Source organism: Gavialis gangeticus, unplaced genomic scaffold (genome assembly GCF_001723915.1).
Source record: "Gavialis gangeticus isolate Ggan-Ray unplaced genomic scaffold, GavGan_comp1, whole genome shotgun sequence".
In the NCBI taxonomy this organism is placed as follows: domain Eukaryota; kingdom Metazoa; phylum Chordata; order Crocodylia; family Gavialidae; genus Gavialis; species Gavialis gangeticus.
In genome coordinates, this window is record NW_017728980.1 from 4,366,661 (window position 1) to 4,385,003 (window position 18,343).

The 18,343-nt window shown below is 45.0% G+C and overlaps 1 protein-coding gene across 3 annotated transcripts in view; it reads right to left on the bottom strand.

The window, feature by feature from the left end:
• KCNJ1 (potassium voltage-gated channel subfamily J member 1) overlaps window positions 1-18,343 on the bottom strand; it is a 39,377-nt gene that overhangs the window by 7,842 nt on the left and 13,192 nt on the right. Inside the window, exons 1-2 of one of the 3 annotated variants that reach the window (XM_019509149.1) lie at window positions 10,988-11,042; window positions 4,943-5,173 (exon numbers count right to left, since the gene is read on the bottom strand). The gene's annotated coding sequence lies outside the window, so the exon portion shown is untranslated. Of the gene's footprint in view, window positions 1-737; window positions 1,014-4,942; window positions 5,174-10,987; window positions 11,043-18,343 lie in introns of those variants that run through there. The other 2 variants (XM_019509156.1, XM_019509163.1) reach the window with 2 other exon arrangements.

The window sequence follows — 18,343 nt, forward strand, 5'->3', positions numbered from 1 at the left end:
TCCCTTTCTGGCCCGTTTTTGCTTTGACATTGTTCTATAGCTCTGGCATTGTAAACGTGCACTAATCCGCAGACACTGGTGGGTTTGCAAACCATCCAGGTTTCACCTGCTAATCAATGTATGTTATACATGAGATTTTTTCTGTCGTTGAACTGCAGCAAATAACTGCCTGATACTGCTGACAAGTAAAGAATTTGGGCGATGGAGATCTGTATGAAGGCTGAATGTCGTTCCATGCTGTAGGGTCATCACAGACATATAGAGAAGGCCGGATCCAGGTTCAATAGACTGGTCACACAAGAAGCACTGAGAGAGCAAGCTAATCCCTCTCTACTATGTTCACTCTTGTTTTAGAATCAGAGGCTTGAAAATAAACCCCAAACTTCCTTTGCCTGATTCTTTAAATCTTACCTCGTCCCTTCAGGGACCATTTTATTCTTCTAGTTGAAGCTATCCCAAGTAGAACAAAAAGCCAGAAGAATTATACCCTTATTTAGGTAGCGCAACAAAAGAATTCACTGTCAGACAAACCTTTTTACTCCCACACACAACTTGCCTGCGTTGATTTGCTTTGGCAAGAGGGAACGTTCCCTTCTGCACAAGCATAGGGCAGGTATATATCATAGGTTGTGCAGAGAAGATTATGTAAAGCTCGTTATATAATATACAGTGCTCTTGAGGTTCTTGTGGTTTAAATCAGCTAATAGTAACCCGAGTGCATCTTAACTAATGTTTACCAGGACATTTTGTCTTTGTTCAGTTCACGTGGGGTATTTCCATCTCCCTGTTCATCGCACGTGGATTCAGGTTTGCTGTGGGGAGCAAAACTGCAGCTTGTCCCCTGCACATGACACACTTACAGTGCATCGCCTGGCCTCTCAAACTGTGGGCATTTAACAAATCAATCCCATCATCCTTTGTATGGAAGTAGATGCCCCAGGTGGCTGGCTGCCAAAGTCAGCTCCTCTGCTCTGCTCTGCTCCACTTTCGGATTTCACTTTGATCACTGTGAGAAGCAGAAACTGTTAGATTTCTGTTGCACTGAATTAATTGCCCATCTCCCATCTCTCCCGTCAGTATCGCTGACAAGTACCCAGAAAATAAATGGTTATTTCAACCCTTTGTAATGGTTACACCCTCCACGTCCCTTCCTGCACAATCACAAGCAGGTGCAATGACATTCTGATGCCTACAAACCAACACTGGGCACCTCACAATGTAACGGACTGTTCCTCCTTTAGTTCTTCTGTTTTAACTATTGTTAGTTTAATTTATGTGTGGGGTGAGTGCATTAACAAGCAGGGGATTTATCTGTTTTCTGGCTAAATCCTTTACGTGGAGTGTGAGAAATATCCTGATCCAAAGAAATGGCTGTAAACTGAGCTGAGTAGGATAGCGGGTTTGTGACAGAAGAAAGGGAAAGGTGTTGAGGCTGTCGGACTGGTCTGGAGGGCAGGTTCTAGCACCTATTTTTCTCATAGAGTAGTGCAATGCTTCATGGTGTCATTTGGGCTTCAACACCTAAAGTCATAAACTGGTTTGTGGGCATGTCTAAAGGTGCGCTTTAATGTGCAGTAGCCTATTCTACTGTGCATTAAGGCGTCACAGAAGAAACAGTACTAATACACTCATGCGCAGTAGAATTAGTATATTGTGCATTGCGTCACTAAAAAGGTGTTCGCTTTTTGCTACTGTGTATTAGGGCAGACTCATGTGCCTTTATGTAGTACCTCATATTAGAGGTACTAAACAATGTGCAGTAGCAAAAGTGCATTGATGAACATGTAGACGTGCTCTGTGCGAGTGAGGCCGACTGAATCGAGCCCTTAGGGAAACAGGGGAAAGAAGGTCCTTGAACTAGCAGCACTCACTGAAATCTGTCTCTGTGAGGGGCTTGGGTGGTGTTCTGGGAAGCTGAGGCAGAAGAAAGCTGGGAATGTTAAGGGATCATTTTTTACAGCCTCAGTCAGGTCTTTCCAAGCAGTATTTGTTTTCTTTCACTCCCTCCTCTAGTGTTTGCCTCCACTGAATGTTCCCTGAACAAGTACTGCCAAATGCCACTTCCGAATTCCTCGCAAAATCCTTTTTATTAAAAATTGCTTGTGAGACTCAGACTTATGCACTGTCCACTGGCTGCCTTTACCAAGCAGGAGACGCTATGTAGTTCAGAGATCCTTCTAGGGCATGGCACATTTTTCCCAAGCCAGCTGTCCTGGGTAGGCTAGGAGTTTGCCTGCAGTACCAAGGTAACTGAGGTAATACTCCAGGCTGGTTATATCAGAAGTGGAAAGCAGGGTAGATATGTACTTTTACAGACTGACTAAATAAGATATATCAAGCACAAGCTTTTAACTACACCGCTTTGAGCACGTCTACACATTCATTAATGCACCATAATTAGGTTGCATTGAGTTTAGTATCTGTAATGACAGGTACTAACTTAGTGAGCTGTAATCGGCGCTACAGCACATTAGGGCAAACGAACGGTCTTTTTGTGACGTTAATGCGCAGTAGACTAGATCTACTGCTCATTAGCACATAAGCATGGGTTTTCTAGAGTTAGTCTACTGCGCATGAAGCATCTTGTGTAGACACCTCCTCTGTATCACAAGTTTCACCAGCACTGAGGAGTACCAGAGTCAGCTGGTCTTGTGCTGAAGCAAATGCAATCATGGCCAGAATATAAATCATGCCTAAAATAGAGTGTATAAAGTTAGTGTTTGGGATTAGTCCAAACCAAAACCTGTGATCCAGACCTTACAATCCCCAAACCCTTTTGTCCACATGGTAGAGGCACCAAGTAAAGTGGTCCCAAAGGAGCCTTGGATAGATGGAGCATGTTCTGGAAAGAAGGGGTTTGGAAAAGCTGTTGCTTTTCTTTTTCTAACAGTGCCCCCTGCTACACCAGAAGTCTCTAGCAGAAAGCGGGTTGAGCTGTTAGCTTGTCAGCAGCAGCAACATCATCATGATTTGTTCATTAAAACAGACCCCAGCACCACTAACATTCTTTGCAATTCTGAGAGACATTAATCAGATTGCCTTTTCTATATGGGAACCGGGTTCTTTTAGTCCAGTTTCGCTTGCTATTCTGGGAGTACTGGCCAAATTACACTTTGCCAACCTAAATTTTCCCTCAGGGTTCAAGTGGATAGCACACTGGAGTTTCATTCCCTGCCTTGTTCCTATTTCTGTTGCACAGTGTTAGTGTAAGCTGATAAAGACCCTGTCCTTTCTATTCCAGAGGTATCTGCATTTCAGTGGTGGTTGAAAAGCAGTTCCTGTATGTATATAGCTTGTACAACGGTTTGTATATCATTCTATAACTCTCCCAGGTATACTATCCACTGCAAATATAAACCAGTGTCTTTACAGCAAGTATCTTCCAAGTTGAGATCCCACTGTTTCGGGAAAGCACCCTTACTTAGGGACTGGAAGAGCTGGGACTGGAAACTAGGGCACCTGGGTTCTATTCTGTGCCCCATCACTGACTTATTGCATGCCTGGAGCGGGTTGTTTAAACTCTCTGCACCTCAGTTTCCTCATCTGCAAAACTGAGATTACAAGCATAATAATTCTTGCTGGTCTCACTTGGGTTTGTTTTGAAACTGGACTGGCTGACGTTTTGAGATTGTTGGGTGAAAGTATCTATTAAAAGACAAAAATATTGTCCTTATTCAGATGGACATTATTATGCGCAGCATAAAGGTTTCATTATAAAACGCAGCGTCGTTTTAAGGGCCTAACCGAATCTTTCTGCTCGCTTTATTTTTATTGTTACCTGGCACCTGCGTGCTCCATTGGACTAAGTCCTGACCAAACATGTAGTAAGTAATAAGAGACAATCACTGTCCTGAAGATTTTACTGTCTATATAGTAGATGAGAGAGGCAGAGAATGAGAGAAAACTATTGTAATCCTTACCTTACAGATGAGGAACAGAAGCTCATAGAGTTTACATGACTTGCCCAAAGTCACATGGGGAGTCTGTGGCAAAGCTAGGACTGGATCACAGATCTCCAGAATCCTATCCTGATGCCTTGAAACTATACAGTTTTAATTATTCCATATATACCATTTCTAATTATTCCATATATACCGGTTACCTTTTTAAATTTATACTCGTTTCCTCCCTGATTTGTTGTCAGTTTGCTGTATCTTTGATTCATGTCACAGAGGTTTCAGTGGCAACAGGCAGTGATTACACAAACCCAAGGATGTGCAGTATTCAGAACACACCCTGTGTTTACTGGGTCAGGGACAGGCAGTGACAGGGGAAGTTGCAGCCTACTTAAAGGAGTAATTCTTTTACAGGAACATGGCCAAATGGATAAAATGCAATAAAAAGTGCTGTCATAATGAAGTTTGAAGTGAATAATATTCTCTGAAAGGCTGGAAATGAAACTCAGAGCCTCAGTTTGAAATGCTTCAATGTAGATGTAAACAGCTGTTTTACAGCAGTAAGATTATTCCTGTTGTTATTAGCAGTGAACATTACTGTTGCTACTATCACAAGGCAGAATAAAACCCACGACTGCATTTATGTGGAGAGGCAGCCTGATGAATTGAACCAAATGAGCACTTGTGATTCAGATAATGACAGGGCCAGAGGTTACATGTATACATGGCATTCCTTTCTTCCCTGTGGGCTGCTTGTGAAAAAGGAATTACATTTGTCCTTTATCGTCTCTACTCTACCACTTATTGGGAGGATGGTACTTATGAAATGGCTCTGCCGATGCAAAAGCATTTGCTAATGTTCGTCAGCAATGCCGCTATCCTGGTTCTTCTTTTGTCTGCCCTGGGATTGGGGTAGGAGAGAGCTGCTTGTGGCCCATGGACCAGGCAAATAGTCTCTCTCTCCCCACCCATGTTGGGGTTGAACTGTCCTGCTCAGAGTTCAGAGCAGTGATTCTCAGTCAGGGTGCCACTGCACCCTAGGGTACCTTGAGATCCTTTTGGGGGTGCCACACAATGTTAGCAGTGATCATTATTATGCACGGGATCAAATGGACACAAAGCATTTCCCATGATGCGCCACAGCGAGGAAGCTCCATGATGCAGTTGTCACCTTTTGCTGTCACAGGAGACTGGGATTCATTAAGAGGCATGCCATGGGGTCCAGACCACAAAGTAGAAATGGATATGAAGAAATCAGGTTCCTCTCCCATGAGGCACTGCAGCAGGATATAGAAATCAAGAGTGGTTTTGGGCTGAAACTATTCCAGTTTCTAAGCATTCCATTTTCCAATGAAAAAAATGGAAATTTTCTGTGGGGAGCAGGCACTTTTTATAAAAAAAAAAGTATAAACATTTTCAGCTAGGCATAGAAGAAAGATCTCTGTTCAGTAGATATGTACATGATGCATCAGCTCTGCAAGAAAAAACACCTAGGCACTTAATGAACTAGAAGCACTCTGCCCACTGCATCTCACACTTGAAGTGTATTCATTTTTTTTTCTTTTCCATGGGAAACTTCAATGACATTTTTCTTTGTAGAAATTTTCCATGGGAAAGAGGGCTTGTTTTCTGACCAGTTCTAGTTTCCCCAGCCCTATGTTGCCAGGAAAAATCACTGCAGCCAACACGAAAGCATGAGGCAAGGCAGATTTTGAAATCAGTGGGCCCTCTCCTGCTTACCTGAGAACAACCATCACAAATGCCCAAAGAGTTGTCAAACGTTGAGCAGATACTGCCCACATAAAATGCTAATGATTTAGGTATTTAGGGGGGAAGTAGGTAAATGGAAGGTCACATGAGCCAGTATTTCTCTCTCCCCCTCTTTTTTGTTTTCCCTCTCCGAAGTATTTAAGACAGTGAATCATTAACTCAAAATTTCTGCAGAACTGACCAAAGTCACGTCTGGGCTGCTGGTTCACAACTCTGAAAGAGCTTCTTGCTGGGGCCTCAAGAGCGGAGAGGCGGTTGGTTTGGGGCCTTTGTATCACAGCTAGAAGAGATCCACAGCCTAAAAACATTACTTCTCTGAGTATTGTGACACACTGGGGCTGCTTCCTTATCTTTTATCAAAGTACTTCAAAGCTCAGGGTTACCCAGTGCATAAGTGTTTATGTTCACGAACACCTTCTCTTTCCAAAATGCTTGGCGTAGCCAATTCTATGTCCAGCACAGAGATGTCATGCATCATGGCTGAAGTACAAACTTGCTTGTGCCCCTGTAGGCACTACGCCTCACATAGGCACAACACCTTCCTTCTCACTACTCACCTGCTGTTTCCCCTCAGTAGACAATAATACACCATGTGCTCCAGTGAATCACAGAGACATGATTTGGCCCACAGTTCATAGATTGCAAAGCTGGAAGGGACCTTAGGAGATCATCGGGTCCAACCCCTGCACCAGGCAGGAAAGATAACTGGGGGTCAGGTGACCCCAGCAAGGTGATTGTTTAGTCTCCTTGTGAAGATTTTCAGGGTAGGCGATTGCACCACCTCTGGAGGGAGCTTATTCCACAGTCTGGACATCCTAGCTGTGTAAAATGTTGAGTCTGAAATGGTTTTCCAGGAGTTTGTGACCATTACTTCTGGTTTTCCCCAAGAGTGCCCTGGTGAACAGCTGTTCACCAAGCTCTTGATGTACGCCCCTGATGCACCGATAAGCCGCTACTAAGCCCCCTCTCAGCCTTCTCTTTTTCAGGCTGAAGAGTCCCAGGCCCCTCAGCCTCTCCTCGTATGGCTTGCTGTGCAAGTCTCTGATCATACACGTGGCTCTTCTCTCGAGCTTTACTCCAGCTGCAGTCTCTCCAATTCTGAGTAGAGCGGAAGAATCACTTCCCTAGTTTTGTTGGCGATGCATCGATTGATGCATGGCAAGGTATTATTTGCCCTGTTGGCTACAGTGTTGCACTGCCAGCTCATATTCATACTGTGGTCTATTATTACCTCCAGGTCCCTTTCATTTGTGGTGCTAGTCGGCGTTGCCAAGCCTGTAGGTGTGTGGCGGGGGGTTGGCCCCAGGTGAAGCACTTCACATTTCTCGACATTGAACTTCATCTGGTTCTGACTTGCCCAACTTGCTAGCCTGTCTAGGTCCGCCTGTATCTGCAGCCTATTTTGAAGTGTGACCACACTCCCCCATAACTTGGTGTTGTCCACGAACTTGGCCAGTGAGCTCTTCAGCCCCGCATTCAAATCATTGATTAAGATGTTGAAAAGCACTGGACCAAACACCGACTCCTGAGGGTCACCACTTACCACTTCTTGCCAGGACAATGCAGATCCATTCATGAGAACTCTCTAGGTCCTACCCCGCAGCCAGCTCCCTGCCCACCTAACTGTATCACGGTTAAGCCCACAGTCCTCCAATTTTCTCATGAGAACATCATGGGATAGTATATCAGAGGCCTTTTGGAAGTCAAGGTATACAATGTCAACCTCCTTTCCCTTATCCAGGTGGCGAGTTGCCTGATTGTAAAAGCAGATGAGGTTGGTAAGACAAGACCTGCCCATGACAAAGCCATGCTGGCTGTCATCAACTTTGTCAGTCTCACAATTGCTGGAATATTATAAAGGCAAGGACAGGCAAACTGTGTCTATGGGAGTGGGGTGTAAGGGCCCCAACTGGATTAAGCTGCCATAAGAAGAGCTTCTCTGAAAGCTGCTGTCATAGTCTTGTTTTAAGGACTGTTCTTGGGCGTGTGTTATTCATACTGCAACAAAATGTTTCTACTGTGCTGCCTGCAGCAGTAGCTCTCCCTGCTCCCACATTCAGGGATATGACTTTCACAGTCCTAAGGCATGTCTACATGTGCATTAATGCACCATAATTACAGTGCATTAAGTTTAGTACCTGTAATAACAGGTACTGACTTATGTAGTGCTACTGTGCTGTAGTGACAGCACACATTTTTTAAGTGTTACTACTGCACAGTAGACTAATTCTCCTGCACATTAGTGCATTAGCATGGCTTTTGCTGTGATATGTTAGTGCACAGTAGAATTATGTCTACTGCACTTTTAGCGTCTCATGTAGATGCACCCCTAGTCAGCATTTAGGGAGTACACTCCCATGATTTAAGGATGTTATCCTCTCCCAGGAGTCCTATAGTCACTGTTTCTGCCTGAGCTATAAATCCAAAATCCTGGTCTTTTGTGGTTATCAAAGATTCCTTCTCCTTTTCTCTAGTACAGTGGTTCTCACCCTTTTCAGACTTGAGGAGAAAATACCAGCTCTTAGCTTTCACTTGTTTTTTGACTACAAGAAGGGTAATAGAGCAATCCTTCTGTTTCAAAGAACTCAAAGATTACAACTGGTCCAGATGTTTTTGACACTATGGATTTCTATTTGAAATCTCTGGATTTATCTTGTGAATCATGTGCAGGTGTTTCCACATGGAATAGCACTAATACTGCATGGTACCATGTGGCACCCTTACAAGGATCTCACCCAAGAGTGCTGTGAGATCCTTGATGAAAATCACAGCACTAGTGCATGTGTTCACACTGCTGTTCTGGCTTGCTTCAAATCGGAGGGAAGTAGCCCTTTGGAAAGGGCCCTTGCCTTTATAATTGGGTGATATGGGTTCAGTTCCCTGTTCTGTCTTTTGTGAATTGAGGCAAGTCACTTGGCTTCAGTTCTTCACCTATAAATATGAAAACCTCTCCATCCCTTATGAATGGGATACGAGGTAAAATACATTAAAGTTGGTGAACTGTTCCTATATGATGATGGTGGAGCCAGATAACAACGATATAGTTACGGTCTGCCTCCCTGAACTATAAGCAATGGAAGCTCGAGGCAGGCCCCAAGGAGGACTATTCCACGATGGCCTGCATTTGCAGGGAACAGATAAGAAAGTCTAAAATGGCGACCAAACTTAGATTAGCAATGGGAATCAAGGACAACAAGAAGTCCTTCTTTAGGTACATAGGGAACAGGAGGAAAACAAATGGGAGTGTGGGGCCACTACTCAGCAACTCAGGAGAGTTGGTTACCGGCATCCAGGAGAAAGCTGAACTCCTGAATGACTACTTTGCCTCGGTCTTTCACCAGACCAAGGGAAAAACAATGCCAGGTAGAGTACAGGATGAGCACGGTAGGAATAATCATCTTCCTACTATTGCCGTACAATTGGTATACGACCAATTTAAAAAATTAGACATATACAAGTCAGCAGGACCGGATGATCTTCATCAGAGGCTGCTGAAGGAGCTGGCTGAAGTCACTGGGGAGCCCCAGGTGAAACTCTTCCACAACTCCTGACGCTGGGGAGAAGACCCTGAGGACTGGAAGAGGGCCAGTGTTGTGCCCATCCACAAGAAGGGCAGGAGGATGGACACGAGTAATTAAGTCAATCACCCTAACTTCCATCCTAGGGAAAATCCTAGAAGTTCACCAAGGAGTCTACCTGCAATAAGCTTGCAGAAGGTAAGATTCTGAATGACAGCCGGCACGGCTTCATTGCGGGCAGGGTTCACCTTACCAACTAGGGCTGTGCAAAACTTGGGTGATGATTCGATTCAGAGGAGATTCGGCCCAATTCGGTGGTCAAATCTCTGAATCTGAATTGAATCAGGGGACCAATTTAGGGGTCCAAATTGATTCAAAGCTCTCTGAATCTTTGGAAATGACCGAATTGAATCACTGTCCCCGGAATCAGGCGAATCCGAATCCAAAGCAAATACTAGCCGCTTTGCACATGCCTATTACCCACCTCATCTCCTTCTATGACCAGGTAACTCTCCACCTGGACATGAGAGAGCAGGTTGACATTGCATACCTTGACTTCCAAAAGGCCTTTGCTCTAGTATCCCAAAATGTCCTCTCAAGAAAATTGGAGGATTCTGGGCATAACTCCCAAGGTGGTTTGGTGGGTGAGAAACTAGCTGCAGGATAGGACCCAGAGAATCATGGTGAATGGATATGTGTCATCCTGGTGAGAAGTAGGCAGCTGTGTCCCGCAGGGGTCAGTACTTGGTCCAGTACTTTTCAACATCTTTATTGACGATTTGGATGTGGGGGTGAAGAGCTAACTGGCCAAGTTCACGGACAACACCAAGTTATGGAGAAGCGTGGTCATGCTTGAAGATAGATTACAGATGCAGGCAGGCCTAGACAGGCGAGCAAGTTGGGCGGATCAGAATCTGATGAAGTTTAATGTTGAGAAATGTAAAGTGCTCCACCCCGGGATGAACAACCCCCAACACACCTACAGGCCTGGCGGCACCAAACTGACCAGCACCATGAAACCTGCAGGTAATAATAGACCACACTATGAATATGAGCCGGCCATGCGACGCTGTAGCCAGTAGGGCAAACAATACTCTGGCATACATCAGTTGATCCATCTCCAGCAAAGCCAAGGAGGTGATTCTTCTGCTCTACTCAGCACTGGTGAGACCACAGCTGGATACTGCATCCAGTTCTGGGCACCACACTTCAACAAGGATGTGGACAAGCTTGAGAGAGTCCAAAGAAGAGCCACCTGTATGATCAGAGTCTTACATGGCAAGCCATACGAGCAAAGGCTGAGGGTTCTGGGACTCTTCAGCCTGAGGAAAAGAAAGCTGAGAGGGGACCTGGTGGCAGCTTACCGCTACATAGAGGAGTACATCAAGGGCTCGGTGAGCAACTGTTCACCAGGGCACCCTTGGGGAAAACCAGGAGTAATGGCCACAAATTCCTGGAAGACCGATTCAGGCTCAACATTAGGAAAAACTTCTTCATGGTCATGGTGTCCAGATTGTGGAATAAGCTCCCTCCAAAGATGGTGCAATCACCTACCCTGGAAATCTTCACAAGGAGACTAGACAACCACCTTGCTGGGGTCACCTGACCCCCACTTGTTCTTCCTGCATGATGCAGGGTGCTGGACCCGATGATCTTTCGGGGCCCCTTCCAGCCTCACAATCTATGAATCCCTGCAGTTTCATCTGGATGTACATTTCTCCACTTCCTCTCCTAACCTGTTACTAGAAGCAGTGAACTCTAAGTCAGAAACTGCTGAGTTTTAAATCTGACTCTACCACTCACCTATAGTGTGGCCTTGAGTAAATCCTATTTCCTTTCCATCTTGGGTTCTCCTTCTCTGTAATCAAAATAATCATAATAAATTAGCTACTTCACAGGGTAACAACAAGGGTGTATCACTATTCTATGATGTTTTCATGGTGCTAAGTGTATTTTTTGCCAAGTTGTATTTGTCCTGCTCAGTAGCGTTGACTCTAACAGTTGTCTCTAACTTCAGTGGCAGATGAAACGTTCCCTCTGAACTGCTGTCACTTGCAAAGTGGTTTGGGATCCCAGAGGAGCAATGGTGCTCTGTAAGTATAAATTATGCCTATTTTCTGCCAGCAAAGGGCAAGCAATTGTGACCCTCATTTGGGATAAAGTGCACAATAAAGTAAAGAACAAAAGAGGGTCCTCTCTCACAAGCTCACTATTATGTCCTTGGACAACCCACACCATAAAAAAGTCTGTCTGCCTCTGCAGAAAGCCTAGTGCTAAGAAGCATCCAGCAAGTCTCAGTTGCTCAGTATCCTTCCATTCCCAACCCCTTTCAAATAGAAAATTCCATAAGTACCGAGGCTTTTTTCCTGTTATCCATAGCAATTCTATGATAGTCTCTGTAAATACAGGTTCATAAATCACTGCCCGTGACCAAAACAGGGTAGGTTACAGCTGGTACCAGAATAAATGGAAAAATCTAGGAAGAGAGCTTATGGCCTCCAGTCATTCCTTACTGTAAATCAAAAGGGGAAGAGGTTAAAGTTTCAGCCATAAACTACTCTTGTAAATAACTATGACTTGATCAGCCACATTTCTGAAAGTTTTAGGATAGAATAATTTTAGAATACAGCCTACACATGCCCTTCTAAAACTGTATGTGCTTTCTGTTCCATAGTTTCTCTTAATGAACTCTTCATTAGATTTAACTATCGTGTTTTTGGAACTTGGTATCATGTAAGATCTCAAAATTGTGCGGAAGGTTCCCTAGTTTGCTGAGGGCCTAGAGGCCACGCTCCTTCATCGTGCAAGAGAAACTCAGGTCACAGAACACAGGCTGTAGCAGAGAAAAGTTTGTCTCATCTTTAAACTTCAGTCATTGTCTATACCTCAAGCCTTCCAAGATGCCACCCAAAGGAAGTACTAAATAAATGCGCTGCCCTACTGCATATTAGCACAATCACATGCTTTTTCCCTGATGGTTAATGCACAGTAGACTCATACTACTGCTCATTAACCTAATCGCACGGTTTTTGCCATGATGCTGTAATGCACATTCAGTAAATCTACTGTGCATTAAGCGTCTCATGTAGATGCACCCCTTGCTTAAGTAATACAAGTGCAACTAGAAGAGAAGACCATTAATGCAAAAAAGTCCTCCTCATGCTTCATTGCTCCGAGTCCGAGTGTCTCTGGGATTCCCCAGAGCAGGACACTGCAATCCGCAGTTCAAATGCCAGTGCCAGGCATCCTGATTTCTACAGTAATATCCCAAACTGTCTGTATTTACCTTATGCCATTATGCTCTTTTTCATCTCAGGAATTTCCTTTTCTGAACTGTGTTTGGCTGCCAGCTATGCTTTAATCCACATCATGGACAGTTTAATAAGGGTTAGCCCTGCTTTCAGGCTGTTGACATGGGGAGTGGTCCCTCCTGGGGCAGCTACCTTCCAAGCTTGTGGGGGCGCCAGGCTGTGTCAGAACAGCCCATATTTCTGAAGCATGTCCCTTTGCTTCTAAGTGGTGTGGGAGGTGTTTTACCCCTAGGTGAACCAGGTCCTCTTAGTGCAGGTTGTCTTAGCAAGCCTGAGAGCCAGAGAGAACCAAAGCGTCCAGACGGAAGAGCAGCTCCCCTCGGTAACTCGCAACACTTTGCAGGAAGCAATCTGAGTTACAACAATCCCCTGGACAAAACAGAAGTTCATCATTGGGTCCAGGAGGGAGCGGGGTGGGGAATCCAGCTGCTGGCTGCAAGCCTGTAGATGGTTTCCTCTAGCAATGGCCCTTTCTCTCTCCCGGCCTAGGCAATGTTTTCAGAATGGGAGGGGGAAAAGGAGAAGAGGCAGCTCGTTCTAGGGGGTCACCAGCCAGCACTGGAGGTGGGGTAGGTGGATTGGAGCCTCCCTGAGGTGGGGACTCCAATCCACCTGTCTACCCTCCAGCGTCAGCTAAAAAAAACCCAGACTGAACTCTCTCTCCGCTCCCTTTCCCCCTCTTATTCTGAAAGCAACTCGGAGGCTGGTAGGCAGCACAGACACAAGTTACAGAAGAGGCTGTTTTGAAATGTCTTCATCTGAACCCTCATGCAGTGAGGGCTCAGATTTGTGCGAGATTGGGCCCTTTTAAAACACTTTGCAGCCATGCGCTTCTGTTTGGTCATGGCTGTAGAGCACTTTCAGAGGCCAAATCGGGTGAAAATTGTCACTTCTGTCTGCGCCCAAAGGGTCAGTCTGTGGCCAGCAGCTTCATTAATTAATTCCCTGGCTATCTGTTACAAGCATATCCTCTCTATCCTCCTCTATCATGATGGACAGGAGAGGGCGCCAAAAAACATTAATGAATGATGCTGCACAACAGGCCTGGCCTGTCTAATCTGTCATCCTGGCTTTTTTAAATGTTAATGTCTTCCTAATTGCAGGAATTCATCTCTGTAATTCACTGAAATGCATGAACTGCCTATGTCCCTTTTTAGATCCGATGTCTAGTGCTTAAGGGCTTTCAGCTGCGTTTGCCTTACCCCCTTAAGAGACAGTGGAACTACAGGTGCAGTCCTCAACGCAGCAACCAGGCCTACCATTCTGGAAATGGACACTATTTAAGCAGCAGAACCATTTCAGTTTGTAAAATTGTAGTTGACTTGCAAGACATTTCTGCACTGAGTGAATTATTGACATGTCACATGGGTCATCGATGTGAACTGGCATCTAAACAAACTGCATATGAAAAGGCTGCTTTGCATTCTTAATAGAAGATGCAAGTCATTAATATTTTTTCTGCACAAAGCACTTGGAGCGGGCATAATTTTAATTTAAATGTATATGGTCAGATTCATCCTTGAAAGAATCCTGTCTCACACGGCATAGATTTGGCACCCTCCGCTATTTTAAAATCTCTCCCATGCTGAGATGTGATATGCTGATTCCCAGAGTTTTTATGGCTGGCTTGAAATGCTACACTGAAAAATCAAGCCCAAATAACTGAAATGATTATCAAGGATGGAAACCAGTATTCTGCACATCTTATCTTTGCTGTTCCATAGCAAAATGAAAATGTAGTGAATATGTTCTGTCTCATTAAGACAAAACTAACTTCCCCTAGCAGGAAGGCATCTTACGGCAGTCTCAGGGGATGCAGTCTAGGTATCACTCTGGGAGTCAGATGTATGCTCAGTTTCTGGTTCTTCCACAGGCTTCTTGTACTGTCTTGTGCAAGTTGCTTCCTTTCTTTGTGCCTCAGTTACCCCATAGCCTGGAACTAATGACAGGGGGTGTTGTCAAGGGAAACATTAAACAAACTGCATTAAATTCATTAATGTTTGCAAAAAACTTTGAAAGGCTTGCATGGAAGGGTGCTATGGTGAATAAAATATCTTCAGTCTGGGAGCAGCTGTAGGTAGAGATGCAGCAGTGCTTAGACACTAAGAAAATGCCTAGCCCAAAACACAGGCGCTTGCTTGCCATTTCAGTACAAACTTGCACATTCCCCAAGGAGAGGAAAAGCTTCTGTGTGCATACTAATGCCTTAGACTGAGCAAACAGTGAAAAACAAGCACAGGAGAGAATACACAATGTCTTCTAGTAAAGTGCATTTAGAGCTGGAAAAATAGCAAGATGATTTACTGATATTTTCACAAATGAAACTCATTCGCTGGAGTCAGTCTGACTGCCCAGGCTGGATTATTATTTTTATTACCATCACTGTACCACCTAAAGGTCTCTGGGGCCTCCCTGGAGCTGTACTTAGGGAGAGATCAATCCTGCTGGAGATGATTACATTCTTAATAAACACGGAGAAAGAAGGAAAAATGTTCCTAGCTGCACTTGACAGAAGGGAGATGGAGGTGCATGAAATCAATAGCAGGTAGGTATCCAGCTGGTACAGGTGCTTTGGAAATCCCTGTAAGTGCTCATTTTCAGACTTAGGTTGCTGTCTAATGTCTCCCCTCTGAGCAATCTGGACCCTGCTGTGACAGAAGGCTTCTCGCAGTCCTGAGTATTCAAGCATGTCCCTGTGCCTCCTATTTCTCATTGGCTGCCTTTCAACTACTTGTTGCTCAGTGCTTTCATACTCTGGAGGCACACTTGATACCCACTGCCAGAATGGAAGACCTCATTGTCATTCTTGATGAAATAGGTGAGAAATGTATTTTTAGGCGAGTTGGAATTTCCTGAATGCCTGTGAAATCATGATTGAAATGCAGAAGGATGACGGTGTCTTTGTTGTTTCCTAGTGTTTGAATGGCCACCTTATATCTTTGACAATTTTCATTAATCTTGAAAGTTGCACAAATGAATAGCTGCCCCAAAACCATGTTGGGCGAGTTTTGTGATATTTCCTATTCTTGATTTTTTTTCTGGAAACAAAAAATCACATATACAATCAGGGAACAGAAACCCACTACGTAATGATTGATCACTTGTACGAACCAGACAAAGAGTGCATGCACAAGTCATCCATCATCTGAATGTTTATGGCTGAACTGCATATTCTGGATAACACGTACATTTGAAGAGCCTCCTGATGGGCTCTTAAGGGACCTCTTAAATCAGAAATGGCCAATAAATTCTAATTTGTAAATCCTAATATTGATGCTGATAAGCACAGGCTGTCTCTTGTGGAGAAAACACTCACAAAACTGGGAGTTTTCGTGGCTTTCTGTCACTGCACCATCTCTTGGTGTATCCTGTTCCAGAGACAAGGTACAAAGTTTCCTGTCTCTCAGTGGTCTTGCTTTGTCGGTTGATTAGTTTTTGCTTGTGTAAAGGAGCACAGGACTAAGCAGAGCACCTGGCAGGGAGCATTCGGCGACTTCCAGGACCGGGCATAAGATGCACAGTGCAATCCAATCAGGGAATGCTTTCACAGCCCCTAAAGCTGGACACTTTGCAGACAAATTTCGGCCTTAGCTTCATGGACTACTCTGCTGCCCCAGAATTTAATGACTTCCCAGGGCGTGAATGGGAGTGACTTCCTGACACAAGTAGAGGACAGCCCCATGGAGTGTCTTTGCTATAAAGAAAGATGAATTTCCACAGCTGCTTAGTTACATTTCTCCCCAAATGTTCAAGGACAAGCCACCGATCTGGATCAAGCTGGAAACTGGTAGGAAACTCCATTAAGGGAAATGAAGCATGAGAGCCTTTTTGCCCCCACCCAGTCCCTTCTCCTGCCCCTCCTCTCACCCTCAGGGGGTCTGAAAGCCAAGGGAAGTCACCTGCTTCATCTGTTCATGTCAAAACTCAGTAAACACCTTGTCCGAAAACAAGATTAGTCTGTTACTGGTAGGAATGCAAGGTTCACTCTTAATTACTAGCTCTGGAGGCTGGACAAGGTGGATTGATGCTAATTGCCAAGATGAAAATTTCTGGGTCTAACATGGCACTGTGGGAAGGACAGAAAGGAGGACTACAGATAGGGTTGGTTTCCAAAGTAGTTGGATGGTAGGCTTCTTGGGTCAGAGTTGTCTGTAACTGCCCGTTAGTTTAAACATCCACTCTTACTGCCAGTAATTCTCTCTGTTTCTGCTGGAACTGAAAGCCCTGTAGGCAGTGAGATGAGCATGGAGAGGAGGAGCCCAGAAAAGGGGATGAGCCAGTTAGAGGGAGTTTAAGTCTCTTGTGGCTGAGCAGGCATCACATGCACAATCATGGGAGAATGCATCTCCTTGGAGATCGAATAAAGAAAAACCACAGGAACGACTTCAAGATCCATCCTAGAAATCCTGTGGTTTTCTTTGAGAGACCAGTGTATGTAGCAGCTGGGAATTGATTTAAAACGGGAAAAACCTGGCAGGCTGGACTAAAATGGGAAAAACCTGGTCCTGAACTAGAACACCTGGATCTGAGCCAGCGTGAACACTCACAAGAAGGCTGGAGCCTCTGCAGTGCTGGAAGAAGCACCGAAATTATGACATCACAAAAAAAGTCGAGAGACTGAAAATTGCACAGTGGAGCAGGGAAGGGGTTTGAAGTGACTGGGTCTGACTCACAGTTTTGTTTCCTCAGTTTTATCCCAGTGGAACTATTGAAAGCAGAGAAGCTATGGGCATTTGTGCACATGGCAAAATTGGCCTTTAAAGTAGCTTAATTGCCCTTTTGCACCGCTTTAATAGCATTGCTGTTTATACCTTGGGTGGTGTATTTCACTTTAATTTTGTCACAATGTACACGTGCGGTGGCATATTTCACTTTAAGTGATCTTGTTATATAGCAAGGTAAAACCCATCCGAGGTAGTTTAGTTTGCTATGTAATAAATTGCAATGGTGCATGGAGCGTGGGAAGCCCAGACGTGCTCAGGGAAGCTCAGGCTTGGCGAGCTTCTAGTGGTCTGTGCACCATCCCCGCCACCTTTTCCCACCACCAGCACACCAAGCCACCCTCCTGCCACCTTGCCACACTGCCGCAGGGGCAAGCCAGCCTGTTGCCAGATGGTGGGAAGGTGGTAGGGAGACGGTGCATGGGGCACTGGAGCCTACCTGCCTCTCCCACAGCTGGGGGGAGAGCTGCCAGTGGGCCAAGAGACCCCTGAACTGTGGGGGACCCCAGACCTACCCTCCATGGTGGCGGTACCCGCCCACCAGCACCCAGCTCGGTCAGTCCCAGGGGGCACTGCCAATGCAGAGGGAAGCCCCGGGCTAAACAGCTGTACCGTACATGGACTTTTTCAGTCAAAGGTTTCAGGTAACTGTAATTACAATTTAGAAAAGCTTTTTTCTTGAGTCCCTTTCATATTTTATTGCTTACATTGAACAAGAATGCAGTGCTTGTAACGGTGTGAAATGCTCCCTCTCCTTGCAGCCTCTTGCAAATTCCACTCTTATCCCTGGTCTCAGAGCTGCCGCCCTCCTCCAAGCTAATTGGAAGTCAAAGGTTAGCTCCTGGTACCTGAAGAAGGAAGGTCTATCTCATCTATTTTAGGGTTTTCTGTAGTGGCCGTCAAAGGAGCCTTATAGGAAATTAGGAAAATTAAATCTGCTCAGTGGGGCTCGTAGTGAACTTAGTGGAGTTAGTTACCTGCTCTCTGGCCTCCTTCAGCTGTGGGCATTTGTCCTCTGGATTGCACATGCGGGTGTGTTTGTACAGAACTAGCTAGTTGTGGTAGAAAAGCTTATCAGAAAGGAAGATCTTGCAGCATGTTTGAAAAGTATTCAGACTTGGGGTTAA